Genomic DNA, 20,970 nt, shown 5'->3' on the forward strand with positions numbered 1-20,970 from the left:
GCCAACATTGTTTACAATGGTGAAATCCTAAAATCCCTCCCTCTAAGATCAGGAACAAGACAAGAATGCCCACTATCACCTTTTGTATTTACCATTGTCTTAGAAGTACTTGCTTGAGCAATGGGGCTAGAACCTGATATAAAAGGAATTCAGATTGGAAAGGAAGAAGTCAAAATTTCACTATTTGCAGATGACATGATCCTATACATAGAAAACCCTGAGAAGTCTACAACAAAGTTTCTAGAACCCATAAATGAGTTTAGTAAAGTCGCAGGTTATAAGATCAATGTGCAAAAATCAGTAGCACTTCTGTATACCAATAATGAGCAAGCTCAGGAGGAAATCAAGAAACAAATACCATTTACAATAGTAAATAAAAAAATCAAATACCTAGGAATAAATTTAACTAAAGAGGTAAAAAACTTATACACAGAGAACTACACAACACTGTTCAAGGAAATCAAAGAAGACCTAAATAAATGGATGGATATTCCTTGTTCATGGATAGGAAGACTAAATATTATTAAGATGTCTATCTTACCAAAACTGATCTACACATTCAATGCAATCCCAATAAAAATCAACACAGCATTCTTTAGGGAACTAGAAAAAGTAGCTATGAAATTTATTTGGAAAGAGGCCCCAAATAGCCAAAGGCATATTGAAAAAGAAAAACAAAATTGGAGGAATCACACTACCTGACTTCAAAACATACTACAAAGCTACAGTAGTTAAAACAGCATGGTATTGGCACAAGGAAAGACACACAGATCAATGGAACTGAATTGAGAGTTCTGATATAGATCCTTATATATATAGTCATATAATATTCAATAAAGCCACCAAAACCTCTCAACTGGGAGAGAATGGCTTATTCAACAAATGGTGCCTGGAGAACTGGATATCCATATGTAAAAGAATGAAAGAGGATTACCATCTCACACCTTATACAAAAATCAACTCAAGATGGATCAAAGACCATAAAGACTTTGGAAAGCAGTGTAGGGAAGCATATACAAGACCTTGTAATAGGAAATGGCTTCATGAACTACACACCAAAAGCACGAGCAGCAAAAGAACAAATAGATAAATGGGACTTCTTCAAAATTAAAGCCTTCTGCACCTCAAAGGAGTTTGTTAAGAAAGTAAAAAGAGAGCCTACACAATGGGAGAAAATATTTGGTAACCATATATATGATAGGAGACTTATAACCTGCATATATAAAGAACTCCTATATCTTGAAAATAAAAAGACAAACAACCCATTTTAAAAATGGGAAAAAGATTTAAACAGACACTTCTCCAAAGTGGAAATACATATGGCTAAAAAGCACATGAAAAAAATGCTCCAAATCTCTAGCTATCAGGGAAATGCAAATCAAAACTGCAATGAGATTCCATCTTACTCCCTTAAGATTGGCAGCTATGAAAAAAACAGAAGACTATAAATGCTGGAGAGGATGTGGAGGAATGGGAACACTCATCCATTGCTGGTGGGAATGCAGAAGGATCCAGCCATTCTGGAGGACAGTTTGGCAATTTCTCAAAAAACTAGTCATAGATTTGCCATATGACCCAGCAATCCCACTGCTGGGTATATACCCAGTAGAACTGAAAACAAGGACACACACCGATACATGCACACCAATGTTCATAGCAGCATTGTTCACTATTGCCAAAAGTTGGAATCAACCCAAATGCCCATCAACAGATGAATGGATAAATAAAATGTGGTATATACAGACAATGGAATACTACTCAGCTTTAAGAACGAAAACACTACAAACACATGTGATAACATGGATGAATCTTGAGAACCTTATGTTGAGTGAAGCAACCCAGGCATTGAAGGACAAATACTACATCACCTCAATGATATGAAATAAGTAAACCAAGCTGCCTCAGAGAGCTAGAGACTGGATGATAGGCTTAAAGGAAATTGGGGGGTAGAGGAAGGATGTAAGCTGACACCTACATGGGTGAAATCTATGATAAGCTGGAGGTAAGTATTTGTACAAGGAAGGGATAAAATGGGGGTATAGGGTTACCTTTGGGTGGGGCTTTGCGGGCTTGAGGGGGGCTAGGGATGGGAGGATGGGTAATATTGCCCAAGAAATTGGGGGTGGTGGGGGCAACATATGAACATAGGAGATTGTCAGGTATTTGGTTGAGAGTATAAGGCTGAGAAAACTTTTTCAAAAATATAATAAGGAAGGTTATCTGTTTAAGATGCTTGAAGGGGATAATCTGATGCAGGACAGGCTCCTAGGGAATATGTGAATGCTCATTTTGCCATAGTGGGTTATATCATTGGATAGAGACCCATATAATGAGAGTGAAGGTATACCCACATCCTGGGGAGGACTGATGCCCTCAAATAGAGGGAATTGTATCTCTCGAGAGAAATGGTGGCTCCCAGTGCATTAGGGCAGTTGAACATGTCAAGCCCTCAACACTGTTGCAAGTATCTCTGAACATGGCCCTTCAAGCAATGAAGATTGACTGTCACTGTGGGCCCTAAGGGGAGGGGAAAAGAGGTATTGAATAGATGGAACCAATGTAACTGTGTGGGCAATAGAAGTGTTCCACAAGAGTACGCAAGAATGGATATAAGACATGTAAAATTACACCAAAAATATATAGGGGCTGATAGGCTAAAATGTAAAACATAAGGTAACTAAAAATTTAGAAAATTGTATAGTCTAAAATATAAGCCACAATGTAAACACAAATGTTACCTTGTTTGAAAGCTATTGTCTCAATATCTGTACATCAGTTTCAGTAAATATAGTATGAATATGTAAAAAGATTATTGCTTTGGAAGGGAAAAGGGTTTTATGTTGGATATGTGGGAGTACTGTATATTGTATATATGAATTACTGTGATCTAAAACTTTTGTGAAGATAAGCTTAATAATTAGAAAAAAGAAAAGAAAAAGATAGGACGTAGACACTGAGGAAAAGCTGGAATTAGTTGCCTTGCTAATTTGCATACGGTGCAGCACTTATTGCAGTGATGGAAGGCAAAACATTAAAAACAAAGCTTTTGCATTTTTAAATTTTTTGATACCCCAATTTATTTTTACCTTAATTTTTCCAAGTTAATATGTATTCTATATCTAACCTTTAAACTCATCACTATATTCCATTTTACTATTAATGGAACCTGGCAATATATTGGGCTTCACTTTTCAAGAAGTTTTGGATCACAGAGAGGTTCAACAATGGCAGGGGAGGAATACTGGTGTGGGATGTTTTTGACAGGGGACACTTGGTTGGCAGGGAGTTCTACAGGGCATATATCCAGGGTACATAAAAATGTTTGGATATTTTCATAGTGGATACAATGAAAAACAACAACTGAGGGAGTGCTGAGTTCCTCACCAGGGGAGCTCTATCACAGTCCCTAAAGGAACAGCAACAATCCCCCAAGTGCAACGGCAAAGACCAAAAAAGAAGGAAGGTCCAACAATGAGCCCTTGATACTAATGACTATGCTTGTGAGCCTGTGCACCTGAAATAAGAACAAGGCCTAGAGTTGCAGGGTGCCTGAGAGCCTCCGTGTTGCTCAAACGTGGCCAGTCTCGAAGCCAAACTCAGCATGTAAATGCGTTGCCTTCCCCCTAGCATCGGACATGACTCCCAGGGATGAGCCTCCCTTGTGCCAAGGGATTACTACCAAGTACCAGCTGATGTAACTAGAAAATGACCTTGAATAAAAGGGTCAACTCGGACCAGTAGAATATCTCCATCTACATATAATACCAGGAGTTAAAATGCTTTTTTGACCTGAATCAAGGGGGAAATGGAAAGGACAAATGAGTTTATATTGCTATGAGTCTCCAAAAAGAGCTGGGAGGTTATCAGAGGGGTTGCCCTTATGTACACTTCAGCAGAGTTGAAGAGACAGATAAAGTAGATACAACCCCGGGAATTGGTTCTTCTGAGGGCTACAGAGACCCACAGGTTCTTATGGTCATGGCAGATGGAGTTCAGTGCCATGTCAGTTGGCCCTACTTTGGAGTTTGTGTTTCTGTGTGATGGAGCTGGACTCAGATGTGATCTTTTTTCACAAGCTTCTCCTGTTACTTTTAACGGATCTGTAGTTGGTGCTGCGGTTTAATGTATACCCAGGGGACCTGAATCTCTGGACTGACCATGTGATAGCCAAGCCCTGAGCCTCAACAGACTTCAGCTCCTACACTCTGGTTTATTGGACTTACCCCACTCAGCTAACATGGAGGTGAAGAAGGACAACCACCACACCAGGGAGCCAAGAGTGCCTTCAACCGAAAGCAGGAGAATTGCATCCAGCATCAATGTGGAATCTAAGCCCCCTCTTGATATAGATGTGGAGTGGACACAACCATTCCAAGGTCCACAGGGTGGAGGAAAAGAGTATGGATTAGAGTGGACTTACTGATATTCTATTCATGAACTATTGTGATTAGTAATCGAAGAAAATGTGACATTGGTGTGGAGAAAGTGGCCATGGTGGCTGCTGGGGGTAGGGAGTGGGAGGAAGAGATGAGATGTGGAGGCATTTTCGGGACTTGGGAGTTGTCCTGTTTGGTGCTGCAGGAACAGTTACTGGACACTGTATGTCCTCCCAAGGCCCACTGGGTGGACTGTGGGAGAGTGTGGGCTATATTGTGGACCATTGGCCATAAGGTGCAGTGGTGCTCAGAGATGTATTCACCAAATGCAATGGATGTCTCATGATGATGGAGGAGATTGTTGTTATGGGGGGAGGAGTGTGGTGAGGGGGTGCGGGGTATATGGGGACCTCATATTTTTTTAATGTAATATTAAAAATAAATAAATAAATAAATAAATAAATAAATAAACGGAAAAAAAAGGAGGAAGGAACACCAAGAATACAAACCAACAAAAAAGACCAGATAAGGCCTCAGGCAAGGAATCCTCTTTGCAACTGAATAAACTGCTTAGGAACCTGACCTTCCCTTTTCTCCCTTCATCACTTCCCTCTCTCCCAGGACAGTAGGAAGGTTGTGTGAGGGCTCCTGTATGAGATTCAAATGGGTCCCTTGTTAACCAACTCACCTCAGAAAATAATCTCTTAATTTCTTGAGCAAGAGCACCCACCCCTTGCCAGGAACCCTAAATATGCTATTGGAAGCCTGCAAAGCATGTCCTACTGCCCCTCTCCCTTAGGTTTGTTACAGAGGGGCTAGTTAATTTTCTGAATCCACCTCCCAGACCAAGTTTCTTATCCCTGGGCATTCAGGTAAATTCAGAGATCCCTGGGCTCTCTCAGTGGATTCGCCTCTCCTCTCTTCCTAGGCTCTTCCCAAGGCAGCTGATATGCTCCTCCAAACTCAATAAAAGGGGAGGACCAGAAAATTGAACCTGCACTCCTTGGGCCCCTCTGTACCTCCCACTTAAACCCTCCCACTCTTGGGGTTAGTCTGAGACTGGAGGGCTAAGGCAATGCTGGATTTTTGGGAGTGCTGGGCTCAGGAAACAGAGGCCAAGGAGAATGTGGACTCAGGGTACGTAGGTCTGTGAAATGTGGGTTGCAGGGGTTCAGGGAACACGGGCTTGGGTTCATGCGTTTGGGGAAAATCGGGCTTGGGAACACTGCTGCACGGAGGGCAGTTCTCAGGGAGTGCTGAAGCTCTTAGCCCTAGGGGGAAGAGATTTACCTTCCTACAGCTTCTGAGTTCAGTGTTAGAAATCTGCAGTTTTACCTTGAGGAAGCACTAATTTTGTTGCAGTCTCTCCCGATCGATGTCCAGACACCTCCTGCTTTGTAGGTTTCCAAAACAGACTGCTTCGGCAGGATTCCATCCCCATTCAGCCAGCCGGTCCTTTGCAGGAGAGATGATGATGGTGTACTTGGATGCCATCTTGCCCCGCCTCTCTGGAGTGTCTTTTATGATCAATGACTTGAATTGGTTTTGTCAGCCTGAGTATATCATCAGAGTCTGTCTTTGAGTATTGTAAGAATTTAGAGACTTTGGACCCGAAGCAGCTAGGATAAGACTATAGGGTTTGAGATTCTCTGTCTGAGGTAATGAAGGGTCTTGTCAGAAATTTGCCAGCATTCTGGAGAACAGGGTTGAGAAGATGTAGCTATGGGAGAACCACCAAGGTGGAACGGACAGGAGGCAGACAGGTGGTGCTTATTAGGATCGAAGAAAGAGTGACTTGGAAAGGCATCAAAAACAAGGAGACAGGCATCCCTTATTGAGGGTTTATCTAACAAAGTAGAGATTATCTCCATTGTACAGATGAGGCTAATATTTGGCAAGGCTGAACCTGGGTCTGTCAGTTGTCAGCGCCCGGCTGGACTTTTCAAAATGCCAAAATGCCTTTCTGGAATCATGGACTCAATCCCACTAGGAGCCTGACATCCTTTCTGTTCTCTAAGTGATGTTTTCCTCAAATCCTGGGACACTGTAAATCAATTCCGAGCACAGCCAGGAGGTGGCGCTGTTGCACGACTATGGCTCAGCCCGCCCCTGCCTTGCCTTCTGGGAGGACCGCCATGCTCGTGCTGCCCCGAGCAAGGTGCTGCTCACAGCGTATTTTATTTTGTTTTCCCAACGACCCTGCAGAGTACGTATCCCATTTTACAGAAGATGCCATTGAGGCTCTGCCCGTAATTACAGAGCTTTGTGGTGGAAGGAGGAATTAATCTGTGACTGTTTGCCCCCAGAGTCCTGCCTCCAAGCATGCTGGGCTCCCAGAGAAGTCACCCCGCGCCCTCGCGTATACAGTCTGATGGGGGTAGACAGGGGCCCGCACTTGAACCTGGGCTGGGGACTGTCTAGCGAAGGGGGAGGGTGGGCGAGGAGTAACCTGGGCTTAGTGTTGGTTATTAAAGGGGAGAGTGAGGGTTCAGGCTGAAAATCAGGTATAGTACAAGTACTCTTGTGACTCCCTTAGGACGGGGCTATATTGAAGAGCAGCTCACCACCCCTCAGCAGTTTTCCTTCTGCTTTGGAAAAGACTGCCTTTTGCTGCTGATGAAGCAGTGAGCTCGTGTCAGGGATGTGCTGAAGGACACGTGTGTTGTGCACACAGAATGGTGGATTCACTGCAGGCAGGTGCACTGGATCTAGCTGGAAGCAGCTCTGTGCTCAGTGTCATCAGCAGAGTCGGGGTCTTTACACCACAGAAACGGGCAAATGCTAGAAATGTGGGCTTTCACCTCCTGAAGAGCCAGCTTTGAACAGTTCCCCACAAATCGCTGCCTACCGGGCAGCAGGAGGCTCACACCCAAGAGGCAAGAGGGAGCAGGATGGACCAGGGAACCCAGTGTACAGCTCCCCTCTCAGGCTCATTCTGGGGCCTTCAGTTTAGAAGAGAGTAGATTCTAAGAGAGTGGAGTTGCTGCACAATTTAAACTGCTATTTTTTTCTCTCTCTCCTATTTTTTATTTTATTTTTATTTTTTAATGTGGTGTCTGTTAGGGAAGAAGGTGCTGGGGGAGGCTGGGGGTTCAGGGACTGAGCAGATGGTGACCAGGTCACCAGGACGGCCTGCGTTTCCATGGCACAGGTGTGCTCAGTAAATATTTGCTGGTGAAAACCAACCAGAGCACCACCTGTAGCTTAGTGAGACTTGCTTGTTGATGAGCATGTCTGACACCCCGGGGTCTTCACAAGCAGAGCTGGGACCGGGAGGAGGCCAGCAAGACTCCCCTGCCCTCGGGGCTGACCTTGCTCTTGACAGCCTGAGAGCGAGGGTCTCCTTGTCTCACCTTGGTCCTGGCCCTGGTCATTGGACTGGGATCTTGCTTCAGCAAGGGGGAGGGCACGAGCCGTGAGGCCTGGCTGTGTCTCCCACGTCCACTCAATGTGCTGAGGGAGGAGTGAGGGCCCAGCACACAGAGCACCCAATGTCAGGGCTGGGTGGCCTTCCCTAGGCCCATGTGAGCTGCAGCTGGAAGGGTCAGCAGACATTTGACAGGAGGTGGGAGGGAAGGTGCGAGCAGGAGCTGCTTGGCAGGCTGGAGGCTGATGGGGCGTCCTTCTAAGGTCCAGAAAAGGGGAGTCATTTTCCAAGTAACAGCTCCTGCTGGGGTCCCCTTCCCCCAATGTCCCCATTGCCTCAAAGACCCGCAGAGCCCACCCTCTTCCCTGTGGGGTGGAGAGTAGCTGCGGCCTGAGCCCTGGGGTGGGTAGAAGGTTGTGTGGGGGCTGCTGTCTGGACTCCCCCTGGAAGGAAGAGAGGTGCTGAGAACCCATGAGCTGTGGTGATAGAGGAAGGCCAGCCAGGAAGGGGGCAGAGGAAGGAGCTGGGGTGTGAGCATTACTGACAGACTGTGGTTGGGAGGGAGCCCCGGGGAGGGGCCTGCTCTAGAGCCTGGGGCACGGGGAGCGTTCTCCCCACAGTGAGAACACAGGCTTCTCCAGCTTTAGCTGCCATGGCTGGTGGGAAGGTTGTTAACACAAGGGGGGAAAGACACTATGACAGCCAGACAGGGAGACCCCCAGGAAGGCAGGGTCGCTCCCCCAGGGAAGGAGGGCAGGGGCTGCCCCCAGTCCCCACAACACATGGGCCTGAGGCTCCCTCGGCCAGACTGGAGACCAGCCCCTGCTCCTCAGGCCAGCAGCCCGTGCAGGTCTGGGCCGGGCTTCGAGACCAAAACCATTGAGGCGACTGCAGAGGGAGCAGCTGTGGTCGGCTCAGACCACCTCGGGGGCCCAGGAGCTGTAAGAAGCAGCCACAGCCTCAGATCCTCTGCCCAGGGGTGTTGTGAGGGGGGGTGAGATACAGCCTGGGACCTGCCTGGCCTCCTCCCCCACAGCGTGGCTTCTCAAGGTTGAGGTCAACTTAGTGTGGGAGATCCACCTTACCCAGAGGGGCGGCGTGCTGTGGGTTAATGAAAGGGTCACTGGTATGGAGGCCCATGGTCCTAGTCTGGCTCTGCCACTTGCCTTGGGTTAAACAATTAACCTCAGTTTTCTCAGCTGTAAAATGGGAAGCTAATCTTATTGCCACCTACCTTGTCTTCATAGGAGAAAGTGCTCGGTCAACTGGGAAGTGCTAGATGGGAGGTGCTGATGATGGTTAGTCTCTGGCTCCTCTGACCACCTGAGACGTGTGGGAAATGCCTGTTGTGTGGAGTCACAAGAAACAGATGAAGAAGTGACCCCATTATGGCTGGAACACACTTCTCCCTTCCTCAACTCTTAGACACTTAGCCCAGGATGGGGCCCCACCTCATTGCCATGGGGCACAGGGGCCCATTTCAGGACCTCCCAACACGAACTTTTGGGCACCCTCAACCCCCAATGGCTTCTCTCGGGCTGCCCATCCTCTAAAATGGACAGCCCTCCCACTTGGTTCCTCACAGCATGATGCAGCTGTCTTTATTTTTTCTTTTAATGCTACATCAAATCATAATACAGATGAAAACCTTTCCTTCTGAGTCAAATGAATTAATAGTCAAACTAAAGAGTTATGCTCTTGGGAAGAGGACTTGGCCCGATGGATAGGGCGTCTGCCTACCACATGGGAGGTCCTGGTTCAAACCCCGGGCCTTTTTGACCCGTGTGGAGCTGGCCCATGCGCAGTGCTGATGCGTGCAAGGAGTGCCCTGCCACGCAGGGGTGTCCCCCGTGTAGGGGAACCCCATGCGCAAGGAGTGCACCCCATAAGGAGAGTTGCCCAGTGTGAAAGAAAGTGCAGCCTGCCCAGGAATGGTGCTGCACACAGGGAAAGCTGACACAGCAAGAAGATGCAGCAAAAAGAAACACAGATTCCCAGTGCTGCTGATAAGGATAGAAGCGGTCACAGAAGAACACACAGCGAATGGACACAGAGAGCAGTCAACTGGGGGGAGGGGAGAGAAATAAATAAAAAATAAATCTTAAAAAAAAAAAGAGTTATGCTCTTTAGGCTTCTCAGTAACTCTGCCTGGGACTGTTTTTCCAATCGGGACTCTGATCAGCTGAAAAGGGGCTCCCCATCCACCTTAGAGTTGAGATGTTGAGTTTCTCCCGATTTAGTGAGTGGTTGTATGTCCTTTCATCTTTTCCTAAGTCTTTAATCGATTATTTTGTGATAGTTATATCATTTGATATAACCACAAAATCATCTGATTGAATAAAACTGCCTCTGCAGAGCATTTAGTTTCTGCCTCTTCCTTAGCAGAGCATTTTGGGCATAATCAGCAGGATTCATTATATATTAAGCGTCCATTATTGTTAACCTTTATTTAGCAAAACAACTTGTAAACGTGATATTAGGACCTGGTGGGAGGATCCAGAGAGCGTGCAGGAAAGAGGCTGCCCGCACGGCCTCCATGTGACTGCACAGCTGGAACCCTCCTCACGTGCATGCCGTGGGTGCGCCCCTAACAGGGGGCATTCTTTAGGCTCCTGTGAGGTGGGGAAAGTTCCTGCTGGGGCCACCTCCACCAGTCTCTGCCCCTTCTGAGTAGCTCTGCATTGCCACCCCTCACACTCAGCCCGCCCAGCCTGGGGCTCACCTAAGGCCCCGCACCCTCCTGCTGAGAGCTGGTGTCCTTCTTGCCTTCACCCTTAAATCTCATCCTTTGCCCAGTCATTCCACTGCAGCAAAGTCTGTCTCTGTCCTGTCACCTCTGCCCTCCATCACCACCCTGATTTGGCCCTTCATCTCTTGCCTGGATTATTACACCTCCCGACTGGCCTGCCAGCCTCGAGCGCCTTCCAACAACCACTATTAATCTTCCTAAGGTGCCTTTCTGTGTTCCAAAGCTTCATGAGAGAGTGGATGTGGCTCAAGAAGTTGAGCATCCACCTACCACATGGGAGGCACCGTGTTCGATTCCCCATGCCTCCCAAAGGAAAAACAGACAACGAGCAGACAATGAGCAAAAAAAAAAAAAAAAGAAAAAGAAAAAGAAAAACCAATGAGCAAAATGATTGCAAACAGCAAGGGAGTCATCTTGGGGAGGAAAAAAGAAAAGCTTCATGATTTCTGATTATCCACAGAGTTTATTTCAGATGCCTCAGCCTGGGGTTCAGGGTCTGCTACAGCCCATCTACTCAGTGTGGTCCCACACCAGCAGCAGCCCCCCAGCCCCTCAAAGCTGTAATAATTGCAGAATCGCAGCTCCCTACTGCTCAGAATTTCCTTTTCAACAGGATTGCCAGGTGCATTCTAGTTTAAAAAGCATGTGACTTAAATTTTAAAAACATGTATGTAATAGAATCTATATAATTCAGGGGTCCTTGACCTTTTTTGTTCCATGGACCTCTTTGCCAGTCAGGTGAAATGTGTACTACGGGCATTAATTTATTTATTGCATGCATTCATAACTGAAGGAAATGCTAGATTTCAGTTAGAGGTCAGAGAAAATAAAGAAAATAAGTTGATTTTTTTCAATTCAAGCTCAAAGACCCCTGGAACTCCTGATATAATCAGAGTCATATATGTGTATGGCTTAAAAAATGTCCTGAAAGCTTCAGCCCTACCTGGCCCCAGTCTCTCTCCCCAGAGGCAACACCTTTATCATTATTTCTGGTTTTAGTTGTTCTATGGGTGCTTCCATGTCTTTTTTTTTATATTTATTTTTATTTTTTAAAGATTTATTTATTTATTTCTCTCCCCTCCCGCCCCGCCCCACCCCACCCCACCCCACCCCACCCACCCCACCCCAGTTGTCTGTTCTCTGTGTCTATTTGCTACGTGTTCTTCTTTGTCCGCTTCTGTTGTTGTCAGCCACACAGGAATCTATGTTTCTTTTTGTTGCATCATCTTGCTGTGTCAGCTCTCTGTGTGTGCGGCACCATTCCTGGGCAGGCTGCACTTTCTTTCGCGCTGGGCGGCCCTCCTTACGGGGCGCACTCCTTGCGCGTGGGGCTCCCCTACACGGGGGACACCCCTGCGTGGCAAGGCACTCCTTGCGTGCATCAGCACTGCATGTGGGCCAGCTCCACACAGGTCAAGGAGGCCCGGGGTTTGAACTGTGGACCTCCCATGTGGTAGACGGACGCCCTAACCACTGGGCCAAGTCCACTTCCCTCCATGTCTTTAAGATAATGCTTGTAAGATTCTTACTTCTGGATCTTTCAAAGTGGACATCACCTACTGACTTCCTGTCATTCCAGGTGGGGATTTAGCTCCTCCATGTACCTCTGCCTTCCCTACCCATCTGCTCCCCTCCCTCATTCTTTCTGGCCCATTTTCATCACATTCATTCTTCTATGGACAGCTGCTCCCCATGTGCAATGTGGCATTCTGGGTCACAGGGTTGCTGGCCACACAGGTGAGGTGGATGCTCACCTGGCTCAGGGGTGGGCGCTGGATTAGCTCCTGGGAGTTGGAGGGTGGCCCCTGGGTCCCCCTTGCTCCAGCTCCTTGGGAAGCCGATTGCCCAGCCAGGTCACTGTCATGTTCTCTGTAACCCTGGGGTCACACACTCCAGGGAGACATTGTACCAGTCTGATGCCTTGGATGAAGAATGAATCAGAATCGGGGTGGGGGTTGGGCTCCAAGGTAAGAGAGGTCAGAAGAGAAATGAGCTTCAGAATTGGAGTCCCAAGTGGATCAGCCTCTCTCACCCATGAGATGCAGCAGCGAGAGGGGGACTGTGGAAGATGGACTCTGGTTGAGTGCCTCCCACATAGGTAGGAGGCCCCAGGTTCAATCCCCTGTACCTCCTCAAAAAAAAAAAAAAGCTTGGGAAGAACCTGCTCCCTCTGCCCTAAGGGTTTCTGACTCAGACCAGGGGCAGATGGGGGAGGGGCTTCCATGCTCCTTGCTCAGGGAGGGGATCTGGGGCACCTCACCCCTGGCAGGCAGTGGGGACCTCCATCTCCTCTAAGGAGCAAGGCCAGGATCCCTTCCCGGACTCTCCCAGGCTGTCCGGCCCCTTGCTGCTCTCCCGTGAGTCCTCTGCTCCCTCAGGCCACCCTGCTCAGAGATTTCCACGTCCTCTGTGGGGAAACAGATTTGAACCTAGAATTTATATCCTTTCAAACTAGCACTAAAAGAGCAAAACAATGACTTTAGGACATGAAAGTGGTTAGGAAGTTAATCACCCTCTCTAAAGAATAAAGTTATATGGAAGAAAAATTACAAGTGAATTAAAAAACAAAACAAAAGGGAAGCGGACTTGGCCCAGTGGATATGGCATCCGCCTACCACATGGGAGGTCCGCGGTTCAAAACTGGGGCCTCCTTGACCCGTGTGGAGCTGGCCCATGTGCAGTGCTGATGCGCGCAAGGAGTGCCGTGCCACGCAGGGGTGTCCCCCGCGTAGGGGAGCCCCGTGCACAAGGAGTGCGCCACGTAAGGAGAGCCGCTCAGTGTGAAAGAAAGTTCAGCCTGCCCAGGAATGGCACTACACACATGGAGAACTGACACAGCAAAATGACGCAACAACAAAGACACAGATTCCCGTGCCGCTGGTAACAACAGAAGTTGACAAAAAGAAAGAACACATAGCAAATGGACACAGAGAACAGACAACTGGGGCAGGCGGGGGAGAGGGGCGAGGGAGAGAAATAAAATAAAAATAAATCTTTAAAAATAATTATAAGAGAAAAAACAAAATAAAACACAAGAAACCAGATATAAGACTGATCAAAGAATCCAGTGAAACTTAGTTAAATCTAGATATTCAAAGCACCACCATACATATGATAATCATCATATATATCATCATACTTATTTACACGGACATCAACATGGGAGGGGCTGGAGAAAAGGGTGGAGAAAAATTCTTTTGTAATGGGGAAGAAAGAATATCGATTATCTTAAAATGTTGAAGTAAAAAGTTAAGTTTTGCAAAAAGTAAACGAATGAGGTTGCATAACTGCCAAACTACTAGAGAAGTTTGAATCAAAGAAAACTCTATTAATCTATCATAAGATGAGAAAAAAAGGAATAAGAAGAAAATATGATAAATAGAATACATGACATAAGAATTCAGGATGGGAAACGGACTTTGGCCCAGTGGTTAGGGCATCCGTCTACCACATGGGAGGTCCGCGGTTCAAACCACAGGCCTCCTTGACCCATGTGGAGCTGGCCCATGTGCAGTGCTGATGCGCGCAAGAAGTGCCCTGCCACACAGGGGTGTCCCCCGCATAGGGGAGCCCCACGCGCAAGGAGTACACCCCGTAAGGAGAGCCGCCCAGCGTGAAAGAAAGTTCAGCCTGCCCAAGAATGGCGCTGCCCGCACAGAGAGCTGACACAACAAGATGACGCAACAAAAAGAAAGATTCCTCCTGCCGCTGATAAGGATAGAAGTGGTCACAGAAGAACACACAGCAAATGGACACAGAGAGCAAACAACTGGGGGGGTGGGGAGGGGGAGAGAAAGAAACAAAAATAAATCTTTAAAAAAAAAAAAAAAGAATTCAGGATTAGGTCCATGTAAGAAATGAAGATTAGTTTAGTTTTCACATAAAGGAAGAAAATATTGATTAATGTAACCTGGCAGCCTACCGCCTCAGTCTCCCACTCCCACATTAAACAGCAACAAAGGAAACCAGCTTAAGCCAGTCCTATAGGCAGTAAAAAAGATGCCCAAGAAAGAGCTAAGTCAATACCAAGTCAGCACTAAATTCCATTCCTTATTTGGCAAAGGGGAGCAGGTAAAAACTAAAATGGTTGGAATGTGATGGGGGAAGCGGTTAATCACAAACTTTTGCACGGGAAAGTTAGATCTTCTCGGATAGGCTGTAACTTCTTAAGTATCCAATCTATGGAGAAACAGAGGAAGGGCTGTGTGCTTAAGGGTATAAATTGTGTCATTTTTCTTTGTTCGGGGCACCAGCCACGTTTTCTGGTTGTGCGCTCCTTCTTGCAAGATTGAGAATAAATTATTTTCTTCTCCACAATCGGGTGAGCCTTATTTTCTTCCAGAAGAAGATTTCTAACAGTCCATACATATGAAAAACTGAAATATATTATATCCCCATATTAAAAGAGAAAGACACTCAGGTTGAGTCAATGTAGCTCTTTGCCGTTCATGTTATTAATCATGCAGAACGATTTAAAAGAAATGGTATATGAAGTAAATGTTAAAATGTTTGCAGTTATGGCAACAGTCACCACAGAATAAGCAAAGCATCAGTGTCTACCTATTACCATGGTTTGGAAACGTATGAAGAAGTTCTTTCAGAAATTAGATGAAGTCATTCAAAATCCAGAAAAAAGGATTTTGGCACCCCAAAAACGAACAAATAAATATATTTGCAAATACTCATGGAACATTTATGAAACGTGGACTCTGTGTTAGGCTATAACGAAAATCTCACATTCGTTATACTGGAACCCTATATAATATATTTCTCTGAAAGTATGTGCAATAAAATGGAAAATTAGCAAGAAAATAAAAATTCCTGTGTGCTTGGAAATTTAAAATTCTCTTCTAAATCTTTAAGACAAAGAAGAAATCGAAAAGGAAATCACAAGCTTAATGAACAAAAAATGTTTGGGGCTGGGACCAAAAGTGGTTCTCCAAGGAAAAACGTATTGCCTCAAATGCATTTATTAGAAAGTAAATAAAACCGAAAATAAATGAATTAAATGTTCAACTCCAAAACTCAGACAGGTAAGATGTAAGCTCAAGGCGGAACCGACCCCACCCAGCTTCCCGGGCCACCCGCAGGCCTCACGGCGCAAGGGTTACGCGACTCGCTCCCCTTACCCGAGGTGGGGGCCTGTGGCTCCGCGGCGCCGCGCATGCTCAGATGAGGAGGAGTGTGGGCGGGGCTGGCTGCGCCGCGGCCGCGGCCCGGAAGTGGTGGGAGCGGCGCTGACCTAAGGGCGCTCCTCGCAGGTTGCCCGGCGGCGGGCTTTACTAGGTTCTCTGGGCCGCAGGAGAAGGGAGTGTGGCCCCCTTCCTCCCGGCTTCCCGCCGGGCTGAGACCCGCGGCCTCAACGGGCTGGAGTTGGGTTGCTGCTGGTCTTTATAGTAAATGCAATTGATTAGGGATCGTTTTTCAGAATCGAGTTAGAAGTGCGGTAAGTGAGGCCGCCATTGCTGCTTTGAACACTTACCAGGAGTGAAAAAGACGAGCCTGCCAGGAGTCAAAGGCCATAATAAAAAGTCCAGCGCTAGGGCTCCTTCTCCTACCAAAGGCAAAGACCGCTCGCATGAGGAGTCCAGGGATCGCTCTAAAAATAAAGGGGCCACCGAGGAGTCGCGTGAGAAGGATCCTAGCAGGGATAAAACTCGGAGGCCCAGCGTTTGCAGTGGCAGGAGCAGCGCTAGGGCGTGCTTCAACTCTGCCTCCAGCGCTGGCTCCAGCAGTGGGGCTCACGCAGTCGTTCTAGCTCCTCTCGGGCCTCCAGCTACTCGGGCAGTTGGGCACATGCCGCAGCTCCAGCTGTATCAGCATCTCGGGCCCTCGGCGCAGACATGGCAATAGGTGACGTTCCCACCCCAAATCCAAACCACCCAAAAGAGATGAAAAGGAAAAGGTGGAGTCCTTCCCCTAAACCCACCGAAGTGCACATTGGGAGGCTCACCCACAATGTGACCAAGGATCACGTCTTGGAGATATTTTCCACCTGTGGGAATATTAAGCCTATGACATGCCCGTGGAAAGGATGCATCCCCATCTATCCAAAGGCCACGCCTGTGCTGAGTTTGGGAATCTGAATGAAGCTGAGGAGGCCCTAAAACACATTGACAGAGGACAAATAGATGGCTGGGAGATCACTGCCACCCTGTGCTGGCCCCCTGGCCTTGGCTACCCCCAAGGCGTTTCAGCTCTCCCAGGAGAATGCTGCCACCACCTCCCATGAGGCAGAGGTCACCCCCACGGATGAGAAGGTCCCGCTTCCCAGGCGCAGTTCCATGCGCAGGCGATCCTGGTCCCCTGGCTGCCACCACCAGGAGCCACCCCCCCCTCCACCTCCTCAAGATAAAGCCGGGCTGCAGAAGCTCCTTGCTCATCCCATTGAAACTCACAAGCCCATCCAACTAAGTTTTGTCACTTTTCTGGCCAAAGGAGATTAGGACAGGAAAGGAAATCCCTAACTCCAGGACAGGCAGCAACGGAGACATTTCCTCTGAAGACTGAGTTTGGCCTGCAGAAGTGTTGGTTTGGGGTTGTGCTTATAAAGATGCCCACCAGTGGTTCTGGCCAGAAAGTTTGCCATTTCCTAATTCCGGAGAGAGTTAGTTCAGAGGCAGAGCCAGCAGGGACAGCAAGTGAAGCTGTGGGGTGTTTGTGCACATTTCTCTTTCTCCAAATGACCTGGGACTGTTTGGTGGCCTGGCCATGGCCCTTGTGGGCCATTTGAGGACGCAGATGAGCACCTGTGCAGCTGCCCCTCCTGTTGGCCCTGCCGAGTTCCTCTTCTTCCCTAGGTCGGAAGACCCCAAGAAGAGGCCCTCTCTTGCCCTGCATTTCTTGGTGTGAATGGTTCTTTCTTGTGCTACCTTTTTTTTTTCCTAAAACTGGTGAGCAGCTCAGCAGGGTCACCACAGAGTCAACCACTGTGGCCTGTGGCTGTCAGTCCTGGTGGTTTTTGCAGGTAAACTTTGCAAAGTGTACTGTGTTTTTTTGGCTTTTATTTTACAGTCAGTACTATGTAAAGTTTTGAGTTTTATAACTTTGTAGCATTTTAGATAATGTGTTTGTACTTTGTTGTGTAGAATGAAAGAATTGTATTGAATAAACCCAGGATCAGAACGAACAAAAAAAGAAATTCAGATAGGCAGATTTCAAAAACAGAAGGGAGGATGTAATACAAGTAAAAACAAAAGAGACGTAATGGCCTGGGGCAGACCTGCCTTGGAGCTCAGTCTACACTCTTCCCAGTCCCCTACTCTGTCCTTGCTGTCATCTACTGTAGGCTCTGGAAAGCTAAATTCTCTGTTTCTCAGCATCTGTTGTGGTTGCAGTTCTGACCAGTGAAGGAAGGGAAAGTCTGTGGTGGGTGGAAGGGTTTTCACTCCCGAAAAGACAGAAGCACACAAAGAGAGGCTTCTGTTGTGTTTTGCTCTTTTGTTGTCCTCCCTGTGGGGTGGAATCTGGAGTGGCAGTTATCTTGGGACCATGAAGTAACAAACATGAGGCAAAAACCTGTGCACTAAGGATTGCAGAGCAGAGAGACAGTGAGCCTGGGTCCCTGATGACATTGCTCAGTAACTGATCCAATGCCAGCAGGTGCTGTCTCTTAACTGCTTGTGATGTGAGAAAAGTAAACCTCAGTTGCTTAAGCCTTTGAAAATCAAGTTTTGTGTTAAAGTGCATCCAAACATAGTCAACTGATACACATAGGAAACAAAGGAGATTTGATTTAAAACAAATAGATCAATTGAAACAAAAAATTTATGTATAATTAAAAAAAAGAGGCTTATGCAAATGATAGGAAGGAGAATCAGGGCATAACTACTGAATTACGAAAGATATTCAAATTTACAAGGAAATGCTATGAGCAACAACATACCGATAAATTTGAAAATGTAATTGAAATAATGCTTTTTAAGAAAATGCAAATGATCCAAATTCACTTCAGAATATGTGAAAAGCCTGAATGCACTCATATCCTTAGAAAACATTGAAAAGGTAGGCAAAGATCTGCTCTTATAATGGGCATGATGCTTATTTGGTTTAAGGAATGAGTACTACCAAAGGAATGCAATTCTTGTTTTATAATTCTTGTTATATAATTCTTATATAAACGGTTTCATGCTTAGAAAACGGCAAAAGGTTTTCCAGCTCACTCCAAAAGGATAGTTTTACTTTAGTAGTCTCAACAGACAAGAAATGGACCTTAAAACAAATGATGCACACAAGACAAAACATACTAAAAAATCCATGGGTTAATGTCAGTTAAACATAGAATCTTAAATTCCTAAATTCAGTATTAGCCATTAGAAATCTAACAAAACATCATGTCATCAAGTAGGATTTATTATAGGGATGTGTAGCAGTTTGATATGGTTATGAATTCCAAAAATACATATTGGATTATGTTTATAATCTGGTCTGTACCTGGGCATGATTAAGTTATGATTAGGGCTTTCATTGGGCCACTTCATTAGGGTGTTGAGTCCCCACCCTTTGGTGGGGAGGGAGTCACAGATAAAAGGCATGGCGAAGGACAGAGTTAAGGGATTTTGATGTTCGAGTTTGATTCTGAAGCCTTAAGCTGGAGCGCTGGGAAGTAAGCTCACAGAGGAAACAGAAGCAAGCACCAGGAAGAGAGGAACCCTGAGCCCAGGAAGAAGCAGTTTCTGGGAAGAGAGGAACCCTGGACCCAGAGAAAAGCAAGACCCTGGGAGAGCGGAACCCAGGAAGCCCAAACCCTTGCAGACATTGGCAGCCATCTTGGTCCAACACTTGAAAATAGACTTTGGTGATGGAAGTTACTTATGCTTTATGTCCTGGTATCTGTAAGCTCTACCCCAAATAAATACTCCTTATAAAAACCAACCAATTTCTGGTATTTTGCATCAGCACCCCTTTGGCTGACTAATACAGGATGCAAGGATGGTGTATTTAGCAAATTAATATAATTTACTCCATTAGCAGATGAGGAAACTAGCTAGCATTTATTGAGCAGGTATGTTTCCAGGCACTTCTCCAAGGGCTTTACATCAACTCCTTTAGTTCTCATAAAAACTGTATGGATTTACATAGATTATCAACTGTGTCAGCAGAATCATGTAGGACAGGTGTTGGCAAATATTTTTTGTAAGTATATATTTTAGCCTCACAGGCAACTCCATCTGTGTTGTAACCACAGTCTCTTGTGGGGGCAGCTAACGACAACACAAAATGAGTCAGGAGGTCATCAGAGGGGTTGCGCTTATACACATCTCAGCAGGATTTCAGAGACAGCCAAAGTAGATACAGACCCAGGCAGTGGTGCTCCTGAGGGCTACGGAGACACCCAGGTCCTCTGGTCATGGCAGATGGTTCTGGAGTTCAGTGCCTTGGCAGCGGGCCCTACTTTGAAATTTGTGCTCCTGAGTGTGATGGAGTTGGTCTCAGATGTGACCTCTCTCTTTTTTTTTTTGTCTTTATTTTTTTTAATGTTACATTAAAAAAATATGAGTTCCCCATATATCCCCATCCCCCTCACCCCACTCCTCCCCCCATAACAACAACCTCCTCAATCATCACGAGACATTCATTGCATTTGGTGAATACACCTCTGAGCACTGCTGCACTTCATGGTCAGTGATCCACATCATAGCCCACACGCTCCCACAGTCTACCCAGTGGGCCATGGGAGGACATAAAATGTCTGGTAACTGTCCCTGCAGCACCACCAGGACAACTCCAAGTCCAGAAAACGCCCCCACATCACATCTCTTCCTCCCACTCCCTACCCCCAGCAACCACCATGGCCACTTTCTCCACACCCATGCCACATTTTCTTTGATTACTAATCACAATAGTTCATGAATAGAATATCAGTAAGTCCACTCTAATCCATAGTCTATTCCTTCATCCTGCGGACCTTGGAATGTTTGTGACCTCTCTACACTTGCCTTTTCTATCACTATTACCGAACCTGTGGTTGGTGCTGGGGTTGGTGTATGCTCAGGACACTTGAATATCTGGACTGCCCATGTGCCAGCTGGGCCCTGAGCCTCAGTGGAGTTGTAATACCTACTCTCTGTTTTGTTGGACTTACCCAGATCAGCTAACAGGGAGATGAGGATGGTCAACCACCACACCAGGGAACCAAGAGAGTCTACAACTGCAAGCAGGAGAATCACGTCCATCAGCCATGTGGGATCTAAGTCCCCTCTTGATTTAGAGGTGGAGTGGACTTCACCATCCCAGGGTCCACAGGATGGAGGAATAAAATATGGATTAGAGTGGACTTACTGTAACTCTGCTATAGAATTATTGTGACTTTAGCAATGGAAGAAATTGTATCATTGATGTGGAGACAGTGGCCACAGGGATTGCTCAGGGCAGGGAGAGGAAAGAAGAGGTGTAATATGGGGGCATTTTTGGAACTTGGAGTTGTCCTGAATGATGTTGCAGGGACGGATGCAGGACATTATATATCCTGCCATAAC

General features: G+C 46.5%; 1 pseudogene; it reads left to right on the forward strand.

Annotated features, from left to right (window-relative positions):
• LOC139436212 (RNA-binding protein with serine-rich domain 1-like) overlaps positions 1–16,906 on the forward strand; it is a 69,691-nt pseudogene extending 52,785 nt beyond the window's left edge.
• The last annotated feature ends 4,064 nt before the right edge of the window (positions 16,907–20,970 follow it).

Source organism: Dasypus novemcinctus, chromosome 13 (genome assembly GCF_030445035.2).
Source record: "Dasypus novemcinctus isolate mDasNov1 chromosome 13, mDasNov1.1.hap2, whole genome shotgun sequence".
NCBI classification, from domain to species: Eukaryota; Metazoa; Chordata; class Mammalia; order Cingulata; family Dasypodidae; genus Dasypus; species Dasypus novemcinctus.